Below are 20,270 nucleotides of genomic sequence, written 5' to 3'. Positions count from 1 at the left end.
TAAGAAAAATAAGTGAATAAAACTTGAAAAATAAAAAACTTTTGACAGAATCACTATTTTTGGACGATGGAGACCTTAGCCGGCCATAGGTCGGCTGCCACGGCGTAGAAATTTTTTTTCTAACCCAAATACATATATAATAATTGCGATTCTGATAACCGGAGCAAAAGTTATGGCCTTTTGAAGTTTCGACAAACACAAAATTTGCTACTTTTTTGGAACTTTCAAATCTGACCAAACTAAAGGCTCTAGCTATTTTTCCCACAAAATATAGGTTAAAAGAAGTTACCACAAAAAAATTCAGCCAAAAATAACAACCCTAGCTACTAAAACAAAAAATCTCAAATAATTCAGCATGGGTGGTCGCTAAAATCCGTCTCTACTTGATTTCTACTACTACTCCGTTTTGCCGCAAGCAAAAGTGGTCGCTAAGTCTGTCGCAAAACACTATTCACAGCAAAACACCCAAGACTGAAACAGGGGAAACGCTTAATGGGAAAACTGAAACAGAACACACACTAAACAAAATACCAGGACACTAAACAACACCAACACACATACTAACACAATACTAACAATTAAACACAAAACACGAAAGAATTAAACACACAACACTAGCTAGCTATTATGAACCTTTGGACACTGCTCCCCGGCAACGGCGCCAAATTTGATCGAGGCCGTACCCGAATCAAATAAACATGAAAATGCAGTAACTAGGAAGTGATCCTAGGTCGTTTCCCAACGAGTAATGACAAACCAAATGTTCATAATATACTTGCGCAGTAACGGTAATGATTGGGGGGGGGGTTGTTTGTTTTGTGATTAAAGAGCATACCAAGTAAACTGGAATATGAAACTACTAATATTAAAAACGGGTTGTTTCCTCTGATTCAGAAGCCATTCTCTTATCCTGGGTTATGGAGAATTCGTCCCTAATAGTCAACCACTTAATCCAACCCTATTTCAATTTACTAAGTGAAAATCAACTTAGGGTTGTCAATACGTGATTAGGCACCACATACACCAGTTAGCCCTTCGTCCATTAAGCATGAACGCAAGTTAGGCTCAGAGGCAATTAATCGAACACGAAGCGTGCACTGATTAATGTTCACGAATTTGGGATAACTGGTGAAGGGAAAACTGCCAGGAAACCACATTACAAATGAAACCTCAAAGAGAGTTGGGCTTCGTCCTCAAAAGGAAACAACACTAGAAAAACTAGCCTTCCATAGATTCAAACAAAAAACGCAAATGAAACATGAAGCAGAAACGTAAATGAACAGAAATGTAAATGAACAGAAATGTAAATGAAACAGAAACATAAATGAGACAGAAACGTAAATGAAAGTAGAAGAAGAAGCAAGAACGAAATTGTAATTAGAAGCAGAAAACGGAAATTTGCATTAAGAACGAAAACAGTAGCCTTAGAACAGAAAAATGTAAAAACCTAAAACAAAAGCTCTGAATAATAAAATAGCATGACAGAATAGCCTTGCACGAATCCCAAGGCTGCTATTTAAAAAGAGTCACTCAAAGTCACTGGGCCCTATTACAATACTCTGGCCCAAAACGAAATAAACACTGAACAACATAAAACAAAATTGCGAAATTTCCTAATTAGAAATTAACTAAGGTAAGCACTGCTTTATTTGCCTTCTTCAAGTCCATAACCAAAATCCAGATTAAGCCCAATGTTTCATTAATTCCTGAAATTAGATTAAAAACATCAAATTAGCTAAATGAGCCCAAATAATAAAACTGCCTAATTAATTGACAATTAAGACCAATCAGTAATTAAAATGGTGCAAAAAGGGTTTAGAAAATAGAAGAAAATGATGGCACATCACAGGCCATTGTGGCCCCGAACGTAGGCCATGGGAAAAGACTGCGGTCCTGGCTCTGATGGTGCTAGGTGTACCGATAGAAGCTCTCGTTTAGCTACACCTAACCTCTGTGATTAGCTACCTGCTAGCTAGTCACATGTTGCATGTACCTATGCATCTGGAGCTCTAACATTAGCAAGTGATCAGAGATGCACCCTAGAGATGGTACCTCCTATAGAGGCAACGGTAGTGCAAAGTCCTGCCCTAGAACGCACAACAACTTCCTTTTCGAAGCCAGATGCCTGACTCCTCCTTTGGCTAAACTCACAGCACTAGCCTTCTTCCAAAACCAGTGGACGCCCCAGAAACTGGTTAATGGCATCCTCATCAAAGGGGATCCACTGGCCTCTCACCCAGGAGCGCTTGCCTTTGACTCTCTCTTGAAACTTGTCATACTCTTTGTTCCTCAGCTGGACTCGCCTGTCCCTGAGGAACGACAAACCTTTAATGGCCTCAAATAGGCGCTGATGTTCCTCACTCTGAAACCTGTGTCTATCAAAGTCCACATTTGCTTGTGGGGCCGCACTGGAACCCTCTCCAGTGGCATCTTTCTTGGACCTCTTTGCTGGAAGCTTCTTCGAAGCCACTTTCTGCAAAGACACATTTGCAAAGTTAGTCCGCATGAAATGCCAATTTTTACAATAAAGGCCAAACAAACTAAATTGGTGCACACTTCTTTCTACCAAACACAAATGTCAATGTGTAATTAGAAAAATACTTACACATCAATATATATATATATATATATATATATATATATATATATATATATATGTATATATATATATATATATACACATACATGCATATACGTATATTTTTGGTGAAAGGCATTTTACGACATATACCCACATATATGCACAATTCTTTTGAAAAGCCTTTTATGCTACATATCGACACATACATACACACATCTCTTGAAAGGCATTTTCATGCTATACATTCACATATATATTGACAAACATTTTCACGCGATATGTTCATATTTTGAAAGGCATTTTCATGCTACCTATTCATATTTTGAAAGGCATTTTTTTTATGCTACCTATTCACATTTTGGAAGGAATTTTTTATGCTACCTATTCATATTTTGAAAGACATTTTTTTTATGCTACCTATTCATATTTTGAAAGGCACTTTTTTATGCTACCTAGGTGCAAGGTATTCACCATGATGCAGCAAATTCAAATTCGAGTAAAAAAAAACCTCACAAACATGTTCTCATATTCATGCATTTTTTACACCCAAGACCAAAACTTAGATTCTTAGGCCTAAATCATGTTTTTGGCGCTTTATTCTAGCTTCTACAAATTGTCCACACACTCAAAATGGCAGCCATACATGCACAAATTCGTTCCACAAGCCAAATTCCACAAAGCCACACACAAATGCCATTGAGACATTTCACCGAACACTTGGTGGGCGCATGTTTAGACATGAAAAAACGAGAAATAGGGAAATGTGACATGCCCATTCATATCGAAGTACCAGGGTTTACCATCTTGTTCTTCTTCTATCAAGCAACAATGCACGAGAAAGCCTGCGAATCTGAATTCGGTGTTTGGCAAGTCCCCATGCGGAGTCAGTTGAAACATGGATGCTAGAGTGGCAAGCGCATTGGCCATTTGATTCTCCTCTCTAGGAATATGGTGGAAGGATACGTCATCGAAGAACTCTGTCTGCTTTTTGATGTAGGCCTGGTAGGGTATCAATTTATGATCCCTAGTCTCCCATTCTCCTCTCAACTGGTGGATTACCAAGGCTGAGTCTCCATATACTTTGAGCAATTTGACTTTGAAGTCGATTGCTGCTTGGGTCCCAAGGGCACACACCTCATACTCGGCCATGTTGTTCGTGCAGTCAAAGCCCAACCTAGCTGTGAAGGGTATGCATTGATCATTGGGGTAAGCAAAACTGCCCCTACTCCATGCCCTAGTGCATTGGACACACCATCGAACCACACTATCCATTTGTCCCTATCCTTATCCTCTACCTCCTCCTCGAACAAGGTCATGATGTCCTCGTCCGAGAACTCCGAATGCATAGGTTGGTAATCATTGAGGGCTACTGAGCTAGATAATCTGCCAAGGCGCTTCCCTTTATCTGCTTTTGACTGACATAAACTATGTTGAATTCTGATAGCAGAACTTGCCACCAAGCGATCCGTCCGGTGAGAGCGAGCTTTTCAAATATGTACTTGACTGGGTCCATCTTGGATACCAACCAAGTGGTGTAGCTCAGCATGTACTGCCTTAGGCAATGGGCTACCCACACTAAGGCACAACATGTCCTTTCAAGCAAAGAGTAGTTCATTTCATAGGCCGTGAACTTTTTGCTTAAGTAATAGATGACCCGTTCCCTCTTCCTGGACTTGTCATGCAGCTCCAGTATACACCCCATCGACTTATCCAACACAGTCATATATATAATAAGGGGTCTTCCAGGCACTGGTGGCACGAGCACATGAGGATTCATAAAGCATCACTTGATCCTTCCGAACACTACTTGGTAGTCATCATTCCATTGGATGGACTGGTTCTTGCGCAATAGCTTGAAGAGAGGCTCACAAGTAATGGTTAACTGTGATATGAGCGTTGCTATATAATTCAGGCGTGCTAAGAAACCTCAGAGTTGCTTCTCGGTATGTGGTTCAGGCATTTCAAGGATGGCCTTTACCTTGTCCGGATCCCCCCCTCTATCCCTTTTTGGCTTACGATGAAACCGAGAAATTTTCCCGACTTGACCCCGAAAGTGCACTTGGCGGGATTCAATCTTAATCGGTACTTACACAGCCTTTTGAACAACTTTCATAAGTTGACGAGATGTTCCTCCTCGGTTTTAGATTAGACAATCATATCATCCACATAGACTTCAATTTCTTTGTGCATCATGTCGTGAAATAATGCTACCATAGCCCGTTGGTAGGTTGCCCTTGTGTTCATGAGCCCAAAAGGCATCACTTTGTAGCAGAACGTCCCCCACAGGGTGATGAAGGTCATTTTTTCCATGTCCTCCGGCGCGATCTTAATTTGGTTGTAGCCTGAGAACCGGTCCATGAGAGAAAACAAAGCAAAATTGGTTGTGTTATCTACAAGGACATCGATGTGCGGTAAAGGAAAGTTATCCTTTGGACTGGCTCGGTTTAGATCCCAATAGTCCATGCACATTCGCACTTTCCCATCCTTCTTTGGGACTAGCACAATGTTGGCAACCCATTCAAGGTATCGAGCCACAACCAAAAAGCCAGTGTCAAACTTATTTTTCATCTCTTCTTTTATCTTTAAGGACATCTCGGGCTTCATCCTTCTTAGTTTTTTTTCCACCGGGGAACACCTGGGATTCAGAGGCAACCTATGCTGCACAATGTTGGGGCTTAAGCCGGGCATATCTTGGTACAACCAAGCGAAGATGTCTTGGTAGTCTCGTAGCAGAGCCACCAATTCATCTTGGATAGATGTGGTCATGCCCGTACCAACCTTTACCTCTTTCTTTTCCTCACCAACACCCAAGTTTACGATTTCCGTCTCTTCTTGGTGTGGCTTCATCTCTTTATCTTCTTGTTCGACCATCCTTTTTAGATCTGGGGGAAGCCCCTAATCTTCATCTTCTTCATCCTCAGCTTGGTTTACTATTTTCTCAAAATTGAAATCTGGGTCCTCGGTATAAGTACCTTCACAGGACTTATTGTCGGATCTATACCGTTTAATCGCAACAAAAATAAACATGCAGACGAATGAGAATGGATGAAAGTGCAAGAACAAATGAAGAAAGATTGAATTTATATATATATGATAGCAAGAGACGTTCCCATACAGGGAGAAAAACCCTAAAGCCTAGGTCTAGCTATAGGGTTAGGACTAACGATTTACATTGTGTTCGCCACAGAAATTCTGGGTTGTTCGACAGTTCGCTAGTTTCCCAACTCAAACTCAGGAGGGCACGACCGCACCCAGTTTGATTGCTCTTGAGGGACTTCATCATGGATCATGGTGACCCACCCTTCACATATCCAGGCCGCGCTAACAAAGCTTCCGCTGATGTGACATAAGGGAATCCCTTTCACTTGTTGTCCTTGCTACTGGCCCATGCTTTTACCCCTTCTTTCTAAGGCACTTCTCCTCACATTGGCACGTGTAGGCTTATATCCTAGCCCGAACCTTTCGCGGTTCTCCTTGAACTCTACCAAGCTTGCCACGCCGTCGTCGTTCCGACCCAAACCCATTTTGGGCTCGTACCCATGTCCCAACATTACAGGGCTACCATTAATACAACATCGGATGAGCGGGGTTGCACCGGGGGAGACCCGACATAAGCATTGCTTACCACTTCCAAAGCTTGAAAGGATTTCTCCAAGCACTCCTCCGCGACTTCTACATATAGCGTAGAAGAAGGACAACTTACAAGGATGTCTTCCTCCCCCGAGAGTATGATTAACTGCCCTTCCACCACAAATTTCAACCTTTCGTGGAGCATTGAAGGGACTACCCCGACTGAGTGAATCCAAGACCGGCCTAGAAGGCAGTTATAGGCTGGGTTGATATCCATCACTTGGAAAATGATCTGGTAGACGTGGGGTCCAATATGAATTAGGAGATCAATCTCCCCTCTTACGTCCTGACGACTACCGTCAAAAGCCCGCACCACCATGGAGCTCGACCTCAGGTGTGACACGATGAAAGGTGGTCTGTCCAATGTACTCTTGAGCATGACATTAAGCGACGAGCCGTTGTCGATAAGAACCTTGGCCACAATGTGGTCCAAACACTTGATGGATTTATGTAAGGCCCTATTATGTCCCCGACCCTCGACGGGTATCTCTTCATCGGCGAATGTGAGGTAATTGTTGGCAGTGATATTGTGGATGATGCCTCCAAAGCCCTCCACAGAGATGTCTTGGGCTACATTGGCCTCATTCAAGATTTTGACCTAAAGTGCTTGATGAGGCTCGGAGTTCATGAGTAGTTCCAACAGGGAGACCCTAGCTGGGGTTTTATTGAGTTGTTCAATTACTTTGAACTCGCTTTGCTGGATGATCTGAAGGAACTCATTTGCTTCTTCAGCGGATATTTTCTTTCTGCTAAAGTCTTCCTCTCCCTTAGCAAACCTCCCGGCCCAGATCTCATCATCCAGAATCTGGTTTGCCTTGTCGCTTTCTTCCGTGCCCACCTTCACCTTTCCCTTCGTGTCCTTGGACCGTACCAATGGGTTTGGTGCCACGAAGACACGCCCGCTATGGGTCATACCGCTCATGCCAGAGATGTTAGTAACTTTGGCAGAGGATAGGTCATCTCTAACAGACTCGTTCTTTCTTCCGTTGGGCTTTTGAAGGGCATACCTCCATGGACTGCCTTGTCACTCTTGTAGGGGAAATGGACAGTCTTCTTACCCGGGATAGGCTGGAAGCCTCGAGGCTTTTGTGTGGCAGCTTCCCTAGTGAAGTGGATCACCAATGGTTTGGGCTTGCACAGGCTTTTGTCAGCCGATTGCATGCACACATGTTGCTCCCCCTTCCTTGCGCCACCAATTTCAAACAGGCCTTGGTCCATCACCCCTTGCAGCAAATCCTCTGCCACAGGGCAAGCCTCTACATCATGTGCTGCCCCCGGGTGTATTAAGAAGGTATCTCCCTCACCCCCGTCAAAGCAAATGATTCCCGCCTCGCACAACGCCTTCAATATAAACCTCCTAGAGGTTACCACGTCTTTCAATTGCTTCGGCATCTGAGGTTCGCACTCCTCCACCGCATTAACCACTGGTCTCCCATGACTGGGAAGAGGGTTTGTCTTTATGTTTGGGCCGTCCTCTTGGAACGTCAGCCAACTTGCGTCGATCAAACTTTGGACCTTATGTTTGAGGGCCACACATTGTTCTATTGAGTGCCCCAGGACACCCCCATGATAAGCGCAAGTTGCATTGAGGTTGTACCATCAAGGAAAAGGAAATTGGTAAATCTTCCCGGCAGGCACCGCCGCCATTTGGTTGGCGACCAAGGATGGTAGCAAGTTTGCATACGACATCGGGATGGGAGCGAATTCCGCAAGTTTCTTTACCAGAAAATTCCTTCCCAGATTGGCGCTTGTGCTCTGATTGGAGCTGCCGATGGGGCGAGGTTGTGTAGGAGCCAAGTTTTGAGTGGGAGCCCTTTGTGGTTGAGCGGGTGCCCTTTGCTGGATGGGCATTGGATTGGAGGGGTTTCCGATGTGGGCCGAAAAGCTTGGTTAATGTTGGGCATATTGGTAAGTGTTGTGAGGGGTTTGTTGGGGTTTCGGCCAAGTAGGAGCTGAAGTCATGGTGTGGGCATTTCCTTCCTTCTTCTTTGCCCCACTTGCCCTGAATCTCCTATTGCTCATGCTAGCAGGGGCGACATAATCGAACTTCCCTCTTTTCAGGCCTACTTCGATCCTCTCGCCCACAAATACTAAATCTGCGAAGCTAGAGGGCATGTAACCCACCAACTTTTCGTAGTAGAACACTAGCAGCGTGTCCACTATCATAGTGATGATCTCTCTTTCTACCATGAGGGGTGCCACTTGTGTTGCCAAGTCCCTCCACCGTTGGGCATACTCCTTAAATGACTCATGCTCTCACTTGCTCATATTTTGCAGTTGGGTTCTGTTAGGAGCCATCTCAGTATTGTATTGGTACTGCCTAATGAAGGCAGTAATCAAGTCCTTCCATGAGCAAATATGAGAAGCCTCTAAATTGGTGTACCAGATGACCACCGCCCCAACCAAGCTTTCTTGGAAGAAATGCATTAACAGTTTCTCGACCCTGGAGTATGCCCCCATTTTTCGGCAGTACATTTTTAGGTGATTCTTGGGGCAAGTGGTCCCCTTGTATTTATCAAAATTTGGTACCTTAAACTTTGGGGGGATGACAACATCAGGTACCAAACACAATTCTTCCATGTCAGCAAAAGGGTAATCACCAAACCCTTCGACATCCCTTAATCTCTCCTCAATTAGATCTAGTTTCTCCCTCCCTTCCACTGTCAAAGGCGGCCCCCCTACTGAGGAAAGCAGCAGTTGTAGTGGGCGGGGTTGAGGAGCTCCTGCGGTATTGGGTTGAGGCATAGCATTAAATGCTGGTTCCTCAGTGGTGAATGTGGGACATGGGTCAAAGTCACCTTGGGTGTGCTCTCGAGGTTCTTCACGGGCGCCTCCTACAGGCTAGGGTTGTTGACCCTCAAAGGTAACGGGAACAACATGATTAATGTTCTTGTTGGGCATGTGCATGGTGGGTGGCGTATAATTGGGGGGTAAGCCATAGGGGTAAGCATTCCTATTATGCCCCATGTGTGGACCGTCGGTGCTTCCCAACACCTTTCTTCCTTGTCCCACCATGTCCGGGATGGATTGGTTCGCTTGGTTTATGGCAGATGGATGGGTAGGATTTGCCTAAGTGGTAGTGTTGGCGGCGACAACTGCGGCCATGTTTCTTTCCATCATTCTCTTCATGTTTAATATGGCTTCCATCATGGAAGCCATTTGATCCTTCAAGGCCTCTATATCGTCCTTCATTTGTTCTTGCACCTCTTCTATTTCACCTATGACTCTAGTTTTGGAACAAGTTCGATAGGGGTGCCTTAAAGTGTGTTTAGTTATGATGTTTACTACTAAAAGAACATAAATGCAGTGAGTAATGCGACAAAGAACTAAACATGAATGCATGCTAAAGATAAGTTATCGAAGTATTGGACTTGCACAAAATTTTGAGCAAAGACATAGGAATGAACCAAACTCATTTTTATTAAGGAACAAAAATGTTCATCTTGTCAAAATTAAAGTGAAAATACAAATACCTTAGTGGTTCCTAATTATGTAGGCCATCAAATTGATCATGTCCTAACAATAATCGAAGAGCCCATGAACTTCCTCGGGGGCTGAGTACACGTCCACCATTGCCTTGGCTTTAGCTAGTAGTCTTGGAAGCTCTTGACTCCCATTCAAGGTGAAAGCGAACCTATCCATCCACATCATTGCTTCTCTGTGTAATGAATCTATCACCCTCTCCCTTGCTTCCTTTTCTGCTTGCAGGACCGATACCTTCACAGAATCGATACCTTCGCTTACTCGTCCTCTAGCCTTTGTTCATGGGTTGCAACTAAACTTAGCTTCTCTTTGTATTGGTCAATGATGGCCCACATGTTTCCTTCCGTCTTGCTCAATTCTCCAAACAAACTCCTCTTTGACCTTTGACAAGTCTTTAACTTGTCTTCCAATATCATGCCTTCGACTCTCGACTGGTCTCTCTCAGCCCTTCGAAGCTTAAGCATGTTGTTGCCGCCCCACAACGCCCCTCGGAACTTGTTTCGGCCCCATTCTTCCTTTCAGGCCCTCTTTGTTTCCTGTTCCAATGCTTCAGCGGTGGCCACATTGACGTCTCTCAGTTCGTCGCATTCTTTTCGGACCTTGATGGTCGTCGTCTTGAGCTTTTCCTTGATCACTTGCATCCTTTCAAGTTCCACCTTCAAGGCTTGCACCTCCTCACTCTCCTCAGGGGTTTCAACCTCTTCCTCACTTGAAAATTTTAGCTTTGGGAGCCAATCTAACTCTTGCGTTCTAGCCTTCAGCCACTTGTGATAGCCACCAATGATCCCATTGTTGCTTCCCCTAAGATCCTTATCCTTTCTTTGCACCGCGCTCCATGCTTTCTGGACTCTTTGAAACATCCTTGCATTGGGGTCACTGAAATCCCGTGCGATGAAAGGCATGATACTTTCTTCCGATGGCGCTCCTCTCATGGGGTAGCCAAGTTGTCTTATGGCAAGGACGGGCTTATAATTGATACAGCCCCTCGTCCCCATCAAGGGGACGTTTGTGAACTCCTCACATGAGGACAAAACCTCGGCTCTTCCTTCCTTCCAATGGGGGAACCAATTAACGGATGCCTCTACCATACTCCTCACATGCGGTGACCTTGTAGGGGATAGATGGGTCTACTTTCATGATGAAAGAGGTGCGAGACTAGCCATACATAAAGAGCGGGCGTGAAATAGACAATCCTTGCACCGCTCTTCTCGCATCTTCAGTCAAATGTGTCATAGGCATCAGCCAAAACAACAATGATCAGACTTTCTTTGCTATGGTGATAAGCAAGGAAGGCGTCGATCGTTGCTAGATCCATTAGCCCATCCACATTTGGAAAGAGGACGACTCCAAATACCAATAGCGCCAAGACATCAATGAACGAAGCCCATTCACCTTGATCTGCCAAAGCCTTTTCATGCTCCTCCAAGTGCTTCCTCGGTATTCCGACTACCCCATTTCTATTTTGTTTTACTCGGTCCAATTCTTACGCTGAGATTTTTACAACCTTGGCTATTCTTGCCATAGAGGGGTAGAACCCAAAAAAAAGATATGGCTATTCTTGCCATAGAGGCTTTCTTCCTCCAAGATCTCTTCAAACTCTTCTACGATTGGTACTAATTGAAAGTCCCCAAACGTGAAGCACCTTAGTGGTTGATCATAATACTGAGTAAGGGATGCAAGGGCTTCAATAAAGACTTCTATCATAGCTAGATCCTAGATCTTTCCATAGATCTTGCAGAAAGCTTGACTGAAATTGATTGGAGTTGATCCATTCATTGCCCCAATTCTTGCAAACTGTCAACCTCTAGGCTTTTAATTTTGATGTGATAGAACCTTTTCTTGAGCAAGGGTGCTTGATTCGATCCCATGTTTTGCTAGAATGAAAAATTTTGTTTGATCAATACTTCGACACCTTATCATGGAGGAAATATGATGAATGTATGAAGGAATGCTTATGCTATGCATGAAACAAATGCATTTTACAGACACAAGAGCCCAAAAGATCATCCCTTCTTACTCACAAACATTTGGGCATCATGGTTCATTTGTAGTCATTACCATAGTGCCCCATGTATGCATTTAAAGAGGTGATGCAGACCTTCCGACTTCTCGTGACAAAATGACAAGACAAATGCAATGCATGAGTGACGATGCAATACAAATATACATGTGTGGGAGCATGTGGTTGATAGCACAAAACAGAAACATACTAGATGGACTAGCATTTGAGAAGAAAACTCATTTGACCAGGAGCTCATGGAAGATACCCAAAGACAATTGTGATAGTAGGGTACATCTAATGTTAGGCTCCTTGGAATTCCTTTCAAATCCAATGGTAGCTTCGTCGTATATATTCTTTCGTGATCAGCCCATGTCATAAAGTTTCAGCGGGATCGATAGACCCTTGGCATCACTCTATGAACTTAAATCAGGAAAGTTTCACGTGGTCATATACCAAAGTGTGACAATCCATTGTCATCCTTCAATGGGGCACACAATCGATCCCAAAGCCTTGTGTTTTCTTGCTGTGCAGAATAATCAAAGTTTTTTTTAAAAAAAAAGGGAAAAAAATCCAATGGTAGCTTCATCATATATTTTGGTTGATTGATTAAAGGTCAAACGGCTCCATTGTCGTCACTCTAAAATTGTCAAGTGACAAAATCAAACAAACATACACTCTGAGGGAGTCCCCGAAGAGATTTGCAAAAAGATAGGATGAGGTCTCATGAGTTATCACGTCTTTCAGAAAGAGACAGTCAATTTGTGTTTTCCACAAAAAGGAAAAAAAAAAGAAAAAAATCAAATCAAATCAAAATCACAAAAATAGGAAAGAATGTCATGAGCATTACACAATTTTCATGATTCAAAACCTTTTGCATTAGTAGCATTTCAAGATGAAGGTTGTGTGCGTAGATTTCTCTTTATATACCAATTTCCCAAATCTAATGTCCTATCTTTTATGTTTAGGATAAGAGGCCCTCTCAAAGAGTCAACCTCTTACTTTCTCATAAGGTTGAGCCCTTTGGTACTAGTACCTATTGGCTTGTTTCATGGGACTCAAAGTCCTCACTTTATCATTCATAGGACTCAAAGTCCTCACTTTATCTTTCACAGTAGTCAAAGTCGTCGCTTTATCTTTCACAGGACTCAAAGTCCTCACTTTTGTCTTTCATAGGACTCAAAGTCCTCTCTTTTATCTTTCATAGGACTCAAAGTCATCGCCTTTATCTCTCATAGGATTCAAAGTCCTCTGCCTTTATCTTTCATAGGACTCAAAGTCCTTTGTCATTTATGCTTTCAAAGACTATCAAAGTCTATTGTCTTGCAGAGACTTCAATGTCTTCTGCCCTTTTCTTTTCCAAGACTATCAAAGTCTATTTGTCTTGTAGAGACTTCAATGTCTTTTGTCCTTTACATTTCCAAGACTATCAAAGTCTATTGTCTTGCAGAGACTTCAATGTCTTCTGCCCTTTATATTTCAAACACTATTAAAGTTTGTTGTCTTGCAGAGACTTCAATGTCTTCTGCCTTTACATTTCAAAGACTATAAATGTCTTCTGCCTTTACTTTTCAAAGACTATTAAAGTCTATTGTCTTGTAGAGATTTCAATGTCTTTTGCCTTTACATTTCCAAGACTATCAAAGTCTGTTGTCTTGCAGAGACTTCAATGTCTTCCGCCCTTTACATTTCAAAGACTATTACAGTTTGTTGCCTTGTAAAGACTTCAATGTCTTATGCCTTTACATTTCCAAGATTAATTAAAGTCTTTTGCCTTCAAAAGACTACAATGTCTTCATTTACATTTGAAAATACTTCAATGTCTTAAGTCATTTTAGGCTTTCAAAAGACTTCAATGTCTTCTATCTTTTATGCTTTACAAGACTTCAACGTCTTTTGTCTTTTATAGGACTCAATGTCCTTGTCTTTGTGCTTCATAGGACTCGACATTCTCTGTTTTAATGCCTTGAAAAAAAAATTTAGATATCTTCTGCTCTATGGAACTTCAATTTCCTCATGTTTTCTCAGTTTCACTTCCTTGGTTTTCGCCAGTTGCTCGATCAAATAGCAAGATCGCTCGAACGAAATTAGTGTCCTTATCTTTACTTCCCTTTTATTTCTAATAAAAGATAAGTAAAGAAGGGAAACTTTCATACCCTAATTTCGTCCAGGGACTATCATTTGTTGATCTTTTGATCCTTGTTATTCAACTTATGGTGTTGAATGCCAGTTACAATGTGAAACATATGATCATTCCATGTTTTGATCAAGAATGTGAAATATACCCAAAAGGGAGGGCAAAAGGGTCATTTTAAGCCTTTTTCTTAACCCCGGCTCACCCAGGCTAGCCTCGGGCTCGTCTGGGCCCCCAAATAGCTTAGGGGGTGAAATAACCAGCTCGCCAAGGTGAGCAAGGTTACTTTAAGTTGAAGAAACAGCTCGCCTGGGCAAGCTGCCATGACCCCTAATGCCATCTTTTGTTATAAATAGGCGTGAGGGAGGCTGAGTGATGGGTTCCAAGGTCCAGCATTGAGAGAAATTGAAGGAAATTAGAGAGAAGAAGAAGAAAGAAGAGAAAAACAAGGTCGAGGCGCTACTAAATTGTGACAGTAATCAACTTCTACATTGTTCTTCATTCGTCATCGTGTTAGTTTTTGTTTTAAGGATTTGAATGCAATCTATGCACCCTTTGGGGTCCTCTTTCTTGTCTTATGCATCTTCATCTCTTTCTTCTATCATCACTAATCTCATTTTCTTCTTGTAAAGTGAGTTTTAACTGATCATTAGTGCCGCAAGTTATCTCTAAAAAAACTTGAAGGTTAATAAACAAAACAAAAATAAAACCAACTCATAAACTTCTTCATTTAATCAAATATCGCTTGAGATCGTTTCAAGGTCCAACGCCTTAACGATTTTATTCGCTTTTTAACGTTTAAAACATCGTTTCATGGTCCAACGCCTTGAACGACTTTTGTTCGCAATTAAAGTCAATCTTTGAAAAAAACATAAATTCAATGTAACACACAAACTTTTAGACTTAAAGAACTACGTAGGTCTGAATTCCTCATCGCACCCAAGGATACGTAGGAGCAAGGGAAACACCCTTGTTGACCCCAAAAAAATAAGAAACATAAAAAGGGATAATAAATAATATTGAAGTCATGTTTTTTACACTCAATTAAAGGCTGTCGTCCCTTGTGACGGGCACGTGGGGTGCTAATACCTTCCCCGTGCGTAAACAACTCCCGAACCCTTATTCTCAAAACCCTTATTCCCTTGGATACAAACGCTTTGGCCTATTGATTTTAGCCTTTGTGCACCCCAGCCGAAGGGTAGGTTGCGACACTATTCAAGAGTACTAAATGCATTAAAAAAAGGGATAACAAGTAGCAATGTGTGCCTATTTTCATGGTTTCTTGTATGAGATTTGTAAATAATTGATTTTGTGTGAGTTTACACAATGGAAGCTTCATTTGGATGATTAATCTTGCCATTATTTGGATTTTTATGTTGAAAAAGAGAAGATTTGGAAATGCTGCTGAAGGGCTTGCTCAGCGAGCCAGATTGGCTAAGCGAGACTAATCTGCATAGCAAGGAAGCCAGCTCGCTCAACAAGAGAAAAACCCAAGAGAATGTAAATTCAGAGAGCAACGTGCTAAGCACGCAACCAGCCCGCCCAGCGAAGCCTTTGTCGCTTCTCGCGCTTAGCGTGTCAAAGCTCGCTAAGAGCCTAATCACTAACTCTCACTCAGCGAGACATGCTGGCTGAGTGCGCATTCATAATCCGAGAATCCCAAAAGTCATTAAAAATAGAACAGGAAGGGAAAACAAAGTGTCGGCAGGTTGGGAGAAAAGAAATAGAGCATCAAGGCTGAAGGAAGCTACTTTCTTCACACATTCACTTCACCACTCAATTTCTATCTTGTTTCAACCTTGTATTGAGCCCTCCTTGCTAATGGAGGGCTAAACACTTCATTGTTAGAGAATTTTTCCACTGAGCACTCTTGATGTAAAAACTCTAACTATCTATTTAAGATTATTTGCTATTGTTATCTATTTCTATCTATTTTATTTTCCATATTTGTGGCTTGATCACCCATTCATATGTTTTTTTAGGATTTATGTATTGGAAAATGCTTTTAGTCCTTAGTACTTGGTAGAGAAGCTAGAGGCTACATTTCTAGGAATAGTGTGAAGTAATCTAGTAAACACTGCATCTAATTCATAATGCGGCTCACTTAGAATGAATTTGTTGAGGAATCAAGAATGAAACTAGGAGGGCTAGGCTCTTTCATGTGAGGGATCATAGCTAGAGTAATTTAACGGTGAAAAGAACACTAGGATAATGTTAAATAGAGAAAAAATTCTTTAATCATGTCAAGAGAAAGTTTAGTAGAGTACTCTCCAACATATTCACCTCGGTATTTGTTTCATCTTACAACTCTGCATTTATTCCTAATATTGATTCTTAAGTTGAGAAAAATTGTTACAGTTACTTGAAAACATGAATGAGCTATTTCATTTCACTTAATTGCAATTAAAATTGTTTACAAATTGAATATGCGTCATTGAAGTATAAGAAATTCCCTGTGGATACGATACTTGGTCTTACCGTTTTAATTACTTCTTGAACGAATTGGTGCACTTGCCAATCTTCTAACAAGTTTTTGGCGCCGTTGCTAGGGAATTTTTGTTTACTTAGTGTGTATGTCACAGTTTGGAAGCAATTATTCTTTATTCATTGGTTTATTTTTGTATTGTTACTTCTTTTCAATTTGATTTAATCTCTTGTCTTGGTTAATTGCTCTGTAGTATCTTGCTTCCTGTATGCGAGGTAAAACTCCAGCAGGGGACTTAGCTCCATTGGATTTTGAGATTGAGGCTACTTATAGAAGAAACAACGCTGCAAAGAAAAGAAGAGAGCTATAGGATAGGACAACTGACCTCATTGATGAGACAATTACTTCATCTGAATCTTCTTCATCATTTCCCACTAAACTGGGAGAAATTGAAGTTGGTGCATCTGAAGCAAACATAATGGCAGAAGATAAACCACCAAGGGTGACTCTTGAAAACTATTCTAGTTCTACTATGCCGCAATTTTTCACTTGCATAGCGTGGCCAAAAGTTCAAGCAACAAACATTTCATACCTGTATTCCTTGATTCAGCTCATTCAAGGAAATCTCTTTGATGGTTTACCAAATGAAGACCCCTATGCTCATTTGGTCACATACATTGAAATATGCAACACTGTAAAGATAACAAGAATTTCGGAAGATACCATCAGACTTAATCTACTTTCATTTTCACTAGCCAGTGAAGCCAAGAGGTGGTTACATTCATTTAAGGGAAATAGCTTGAAAACTTGGGAAGAGGTGGTCGATAAATTTTTGAAGAAGTATTTTCCAGTGTCGAAGACAGCTGAGGGAAAGGCAAAGATTTCCTTATTCCATCAGTTTCCCGATGAATCTTTGAGTGAAGCCTTGGAGTGCTTTCATGGTTTGCTTAGAAAGACTCCAACTCCTGGGTTTACTGAACCTATTTAGCTCAACATTTTCATTGATGGTTTGCGCCTCCAATCTAAACAATTGCTGGATGCTTCAGTTGGGGGAAAAATTAAATTGAAGACTCCTAAGGAAGCTATGGAATTAATTGAAAACATGGTAGCCAACGACCATGCCATATTGCGTGATAGAACTCACATTCCTACAAAGAGAAGTTTGTTGGAGCTCACATCACAAGATGCTTTGTTGGCACAGAATAAGCTATTGGCCAAAAAGCTTGAATCACTCACTAAGACTTTAAGTAAATTGCCAACACATTTGCAGGCGGTCCAATCCACTCATTCAGCGGTCATGCAAGTTGGAGGTTGCTGTATATGCGGAGGAGCTCGTGAGTCTAGTGCATGTATGACTGAAGATGATACATCTAAGGAGGTTAACTATATGGAAAATTTGAATAGGCAAGGATTTCATCCAGGTGACTATGCAGGATATCAGCAAGGGGGAAATTTTTCTCATAACCAAGGTCAAGGATGGAGGTCACACCCTGGAAATCAGTTTAGTAAAGACCAAGGAGGTCCATCTAATCAACCATCCATCTAAGGGCCTAATCTGTATGAGTGGACCACCAAATTAGAAAACACACTGACTCAATTTATGCAGGTTTCTATGTCCAATCATAAGAGCACAGAGTAAGTGATAAAAAATCTAGAGATTCAAGTTGGACAGTTGGCTAAAAAATAAGCAAAAAATTACTCTGGAAATTTTGGAGCAAACATAGAGAAAAACCCAAAGGAGGAGTGTAAGGCTGTGATCACTAGAAGTCAAGGGGGAAAGGAGAGTAAAAATAGTGAGGGAGAGCTAGAAGAAGAGGAAAAATAGGAGGAAGAAGGAGAGCAGATGAAAGAAAGAGAAATAAGTGAGAATGAGGAGATAGAAAATAAGGAGAAAAATAAAAAGAAAGAGATTGAAGGAGTAGAGAGGAAAGAGACTGGAGAGAGGAGGACTAAAGGTGAGTTGGCCAGAGAAAAAAAAAAGAGGCATTACCCTACCTAGTTAAGGAGGCTCCACACCCTTTGGTGCCATCAAAGAAGGACAAGGAGCGATATTTTGCTCGCTTCCTTGATATTTTTAAGAAGCTGGAGATTACAATTCCTTTTGGAGAGGCCTTGCAACAAATGCCACTTTATACCAAGTTCTTGAAGGATCTCTTAATCGAAAAAGGAAAATATATCAACAATGAGAATATAGTGGTGGAAGGAAATTACAGTGTTGTTATTCAAAGAATTCTACCACCAAAATTCAAGGATCCATGAAGTGTAACCATTCCATGTTCAATAGGGGTTGTGTCAATGTGAAAAGCACTAATTGACTTGGGAGCTAGCATCAATTTGATGCAACTTTCAATGTGCAGAAGAATCGGAAATTTAGAAATTGCACCCACAAGAATGACACTTTAGCTTGCAGATCGCTCTATCACACAACCTTATGGCGTGGTTGAAGATGTGCTAGTCAAAGTTCGCCAATTTACATTTCCTGTAGATTTTGTTATAATGGACATTGAAGAGGATGCAGATATTCCACTGATTTTAGGCCGTCCTTTCATGTTGACAGCTAAATGTGTAGTTGATATGGGCAATGGTAACTTGGAAATGAGTGTTGATGATCAAAAGGTTACCTTTAATTTATTCAACGCAATCAAACATCTGAATGATCACAAGGCTTGTTTCAAAGTGGAAGCAGTTGAGCAAGAAGTTGCTATGGTGGTTCAAAGTATGACGTCTCACTCTCCACTGGAGAAAGCACTGATAAATGTTGTTGATTGTCTCACGAAGGAGGAAGAGAAAGATCTGAGAAATTGTCTGGAGGATTTGGATGGTTTGAAAGTAACTCCATCTGAGGAAGGTCCATTTGAAGAGCTAAAAAAAACCTCCCTACAGAGAAAGCAAAAGTAGATTTAAAGGTCCTCCCAAAGGACTTACAATATGCTGTAAGTTCCATTTGAGCTTGTAGGCCTAGGATCTTCTTCATCAATGGATTCCTTTGCTTCTTGGAAGATGAATGGCAGCGGAATGGAGAAGGAAGAGAGAGAGGAGACGCCACTTCAAGGAGAAGATGAGTCTAGAAGAACTTTGGAGCCGAAATTTCACTAATTGTGATTAGTGAATTTTAGTTATGGTTCAGCCCACTAATCCAAGATCAATTCCAAGATTCTCCACTATGTGTACTTAGGTGTCATGAGCATGAAAGACATGCACAAAGTGCAACTATATGATGTGGCAATGGGGTGTAGTAAGCAAATGCTCACCTCCCCCTCTAAAATTTAATTGGATTGGGCTTCTACCAATTCAATTAAATTTATTTCCAACCACACACATCAAATATTCACTTAGTGCATGTGAAATTACAAAACTACCCCTAATACAAAAACTAGTCTAGGTGCCCTAAAATACTAAGGCTGAAAAATCCTATATTTCTAGGGTACCCTACCTACAATATGGAGCCCTAAATAAAAGGACCAAATATAATGACATCCTAGTCTAATATGTACAATGAGAATTGGACCCAAACTTGGCCCATGGGCTCAGAAATCTACCCTGAGGTTCATGAGAACCCTAGGGCCTTCTTTAGCAGCTCTAGCCCAAACCTCTTGGGGCCTCTTGCTCATGGCTCTTGTGACTGGTCCCTTCCTAGGGAGGATTGCATCATCCCCTTCCCCTTGAAGAGGATTTGACCTCAAATCTGTTAGTTCCTCCTCCTCAATATGAGCTCCACCTGCAAAAGGAATTAAATCAGAAATGTTAAAAGTGGTACTGACTCCATACTCTTCTGGGAGGTCCAACCTATGGGCATTGTTATTGATCCTCTCCAAAACCTGAAAAGGTCCATCCCCTCTAGGGCTAAGCTTGGATTTCCTTTTTGTAGGGAATCTATCCTTCCTAAGATGGAGCCAAACCCAGTCACCCTTATTAAGAACTAGCTCTTTTCTTCCTCTATTGCCTTTAGTTGAATACACCTTTGTTTGGTTCTCTATTTGGTTCTTAACCCTCTCATGCAACTTCTTTACAAACTCTG

Source organism: Glycine soja, chromosome 6 (assembly GCF_004193775.1).
Source record: "Glycine soja cultivar W05 chromosome 6, ASM419377v2, whole genome shotgun sequence".
NCBI lineage: Eukaryota > Viridiplantae > Streptophyta > Magnoliopsida > Fabales > Fabaceae > Glycine > Glycine soja.
Note: the sequence above shows the minus strand (reverse complement) of the source record.